This window comes from Canis lupus, chromosome 1, assembly GCF_048164855.1.
Source record: "Canis lupus baileyi chromosome 1, mCanLup2.hap1, whole genome shotgun sequence".
Taxonomy (NCBI): Eukaryota; Metazoa; Chordata; class Mammalia; order Carnivora; family Canidae; genus Canis; species Canis lupus.
In genome coordinates, this window is record NC_132838.1 from 14,748,048 (window position 1) to 14,752,420 (window position 4,373).

Sequence of the window (4,373 nt, forward strand, 5' to 3'; positions counted from 1 at the left end):
ATGCTTAAAATGATTTAAGTCGTAAATTTATTGAGATTTGTTTTAAGACCTAACATATGAGCTCTCCCAAACCATGTTCCAAGTACATGTGAATGAAATGTATATTCTGTTGTTTTGGGTGGGATGTTTTATATAAATCTATTAAGTCAACCTGGTTTACTGTGCCATTGAAGGACATGGATTCCTTATTTACTTTCTGCCTGGATGACCTATGATTGATGTCAGTGGGATGTAAAAGTCCTTTGCTATTATTATATCACTGTCAATGTTTCCTTTTTTTAAAAAAAAATATTTTATTTATTCATGAGATACAGAGAGAGAGAGAGAGAGAGGCAAAGACACAGGCAGAGGGAGAAGCAAGCTCCATGCAGGGAGCCCGACGTGGGACTCGATCCCGGGACTCCAGGATCATCCCCCGGGGCAGAAGGTGACCACTGAGCCACCCAGGCTGCCCAATGTTTCCCTTTTTCATTTGTTAACAGCTTCTTTGTTGTAAGTGCTCCAATGCTGGGTGCGCAGATATTTGTTGTTGTACCCTCTAGTTGGATTGATTCTTTTATTTTGCAATGCCCTACTTTGTCTCTTGCTACAGTCTTTGTTTTGTCAAATAGGTATTGCCACTCCATCTCTTTTTTTTCCCTTTCAGATCCTATAATTGTTTAGCTTGTGGATATGGTAGATTAATTGTTTTAAAACTGTTGAACCAGTTTTGCATACCTGCAAGGACTATCCCACTTGGTGATGGTGTATAATTTTTTTTAATCCATTGCTGGGTTGGATTTGTTAATATTTTCTTGAGGATTTTTGCATGTAAGTTCATGAGAGAGATTGGTCTGCAGTTTTCTTTTTTGCACTATTTTTGTCTGGTTTTGGTACCAGGGGAATGCTAACTCCATTAAATAAATTAGGAAATAAAACAAGATGAAGTCTGAGAGGGAGACAAGCCATAAGAGACTCTTAATTATAGGAAACAAACTGAGGGTTGCTGGAGGGGAGGGGGTTGGGGGGATGGGCTAAACTGGGTGATGGGCATTAAGGAGGGCACATGATGGAACGAGCACTGGGTGTTACATAAGACTGCTGAGTCACTGAACTCTATCTCTGAAACTAGTAATACACTGTATGTTAATTAATTGAATTGAAATTTTGATAAAGGATAATAAGGGAATACTAAACCCAAAAAACACCCCTAATGGGGACCTAAATGGGACCACTTAGATGAAATGAACAAATTCCCTGAAAAACACAAATTATCACAACTCACCACATGTTAAATAGATTGTTTGAACAGCCCTATAACTATTAAGGAAATTGAAATCATTAAAACTCCCCAAAAAGAAATCTCCAGGCCTAGATGGTTTCACTGGAGAATTCTACTAAGCTATTCAAGTTAATATCAACTCTACACAAACCCTTTTCCATCTTTGTTCCTCCCCCCGCCTCACCCCCCAATTTATACGGAATCTTTTTCCCTTTCAGTAAGTGTGTCTTTAGGTCTGAAGTGAGTCTCTTCAAAGTAGCCTTGACCCACCTTCCTTTTTTATCCATTCAGACACCCCATGGCCTTTATTGGAACACTGAGAACATTTGCATCGACCTAATTCATATAGAACCACCTAAATACATAGCAGTCTGTATTGATGATCACTTAAATTTGAACATATTCTATGATTTTATATAAAGGAGTCCTTTGATATGCCACCTCCTGCAATAATTTAATGGACCCAATTCTACCCTTTGGTAGACCAATTTTATGACTTTCTAGAGAAGTTTTGAGTTGGGGATAGTTTCTCTTGCTGCTGCTTTTCATGCCTTAAGACAAAATTCCTAGAAACAAGCAATTAGAACCTGATCTCTCCAGGATCAAAGAGAGAGAGGAGTCAGGAAAAGGACCTCTTGTCACTTTTTAAAGGCCCCCAGTTGCTATGCTTTGCAGGATATGGAGGAAGGAGGTGCACAGTGGAAGAGGACAGAATCAGTCCCAACAATTGTGTTGAACATTTCTCAACTGTCAATATCAAGAACTAACTTCTAAAATACAAGCTTATAAACAGAAGCCATCCAGCTAGTGGTTAACTAGTGAGTGTGCAATATAGTCAAGTTTATAAGCTGTGCTTGTAAGACCACATTCGTCTTATTTACATCTAACTTTAATATAATTCATTCCTTTATGGGGCATGTAAGTGAGCAGTGGAGAAAGTGGTGCATCTGCAGTACTGGCTGGTGCTGAGGATTTCAACGCTTCCAGAAGATGCGGGCTAGGGAACTTCATTAGGCACCAGAGGTGCCTCAGCTTTTGTTTCAAGCTCCTGTTGTGCAAATTCTAGTCTTGGTTGAGGATAGTCTCCCAAGTTTCTTGAGTCTCTCTCTGGACTTTCTTTTTCTATTTCATTTTCATGAATGATCCTTGATCCATGTGTATTTCCAGCTCAAGGGTTCTTTCTTGTAGGGCTGTGGTAGAGGGGTCAGTTTCAAAGGCCTGGTTATACTGCTTAAGGGAGTCCGGATTCCAGCTTTGGGGTCCATTTTCACAAACATATGGTGCTGGCTAGCAACTGGCAGTGCCTGCCACGGACGGGGTGTATTGCTCTTCAGCTGGCAGGAGGAAGTGATGGTGTAGGGAGTCTGGGAATAATGCACCCACATAAGCAGGTCTGTACTGGGTTGGCTTGCTCCACTGTGTTCCCCAGGCAACTCGAACCCACACAGCATTCTCCTCAGTGTCTTGGAAGCAGACTCACATTTTCTACTGTTCCCTGAAGAAGTGTCTCAAATGAACCTTTGACTTGTTCCATATCAAAAAGATCAAGGTCTTCACCTGGTCCTCTACTCTCTGAAAAACATCCCAAACTTTTGGTGCCGATGAAGTGGAGTATGAGTGGTGTTTATAGGGCTGCATCCTGGGGACTGGCATGCTTCTCCTCACAGAACAGAACTCAGTCCTGAACAAGAGATTCCTTTCTTTGCCAGAAGTCTATGGTCTGCAGTTGATTCTCAGACAATCAATCAATCAATCAATCAATTTCCCAGACTTGGAGGATTGTCATCTTTCAGACATTGGGATCTTCAATGTGGTTCTCTTGATAAATTCGGCAATGGTTTCATCCATCTCTTTGGTGTGTCTGTCACCACCAGGCGTGTCTCTTCTCTTGCTGCTTTTAAAATTCTCTTTAATCTTTGACATTTTAATAATTATGTGTCATAGTGTAGACTTTCTTGGGTTCATCTTGTTTTGAAACTCTGTGTTTCTGGAACTTGGAAGTCTGTTTCCTTTCCCAGGTTAGGGAAGTTTTCAGCTGTTATGTCTTCAAATAATTGTTCTGCCCCTTTCTCTCTCTCTCTTCTCCTTCTGGGTTCTCTATAACGTAAATGTTTGCTCACTTTCTATTGTCCGAGAGCTCCCTTAACCTATCCTCATTTAAAAAAAATTTTTTTTCTGTTCTGCTTAGGTGCTTTCCACCACTTTGTCTTCCAGATTGTTGATCTGTTCTTCATTTTCTAATCTGTTGATTCCCTTGAGTGTATTTTTCATTTGTTACTGTTTTCTTCAATCCCAACTGGTGTTTTTAAATATTTTCCATCACTTTGTTGAAATTCTCAATGAGTTCATCCACTCTTCTCTCCATCCCGGTGAACATTTTTATGAACATTACTTTGAATTCTTTATCTGGTAGATTGTTTATCTGCACTTCATTTAGGTTTTCTAAGGTTTTGTCTCATTCTTTGAAGTATATTTTTCTGTCTCATTTTATACTACTTTCTCTATTGGTTTCTGTGAATTAGGTGGAACAGCTACTTCTCTTAGTCTTGATGGGTTGATCGTGTGTGGAGGCCCCCTGTGTAGACAGCGTGTGCTTGGTGATGCTGGCTGGCTGCAGCTGTTGTGGTCCTAGGCTGGGGGTCTGGGATTGCTCTGTTCGGGGCTAACCTGGTGGTGTGGCTGGAACTGAGGTTGGCGTGGGCTGGAGCAGCTGCAGGGCTTTCCACACACAGGGTGACCTGGCTGGATGCTGAAGGGAGTCAGCCACGAGCCTTGTGTGGTCCCAGGGCTCTACATGCAGGTGGTGTGTAGGGGGTATGGCTGGACCTGGGGGAGATCTCTGGGCTCTCTATGCAGGGGCTGCCCTAGCAGGGTGTCTGGAGTGGAGGTGGGCATGGGCCAGGGGTCCAGGGGGCTCTGAGCACAGGATGACTCTAGGGCAGCTGGAGGTGAGCCGGGCATGGGCCAGGGGTTCCAGGGTGCTCTGCACAGGGGACTTCTGGGGAGTGACCTGTTGAAGTGACACAGGACAGCAGTGTGGTGACACCAGTACAAAGTATACCACCTTGGGGAGCTGGTTGGAGCTGTAATGAGTGCCATCTGGGGTCCTCCT

General features: G+C 42.6%; 1 pseudogene; it reads right to left on the bottom strand.

The window, feature by feature from the left end:
• Nucleotides 1–1,478: 1,478 nt before the first annotated feature.
• Nucleotides 1,479–4,061, bottom strand: LOC140612286 (centromere protein N pseudogene; annotated as a pseudogene).
• Between the last annotated feature and the right edge of the window lie 312 nt (nucleotides 4,062–4,373).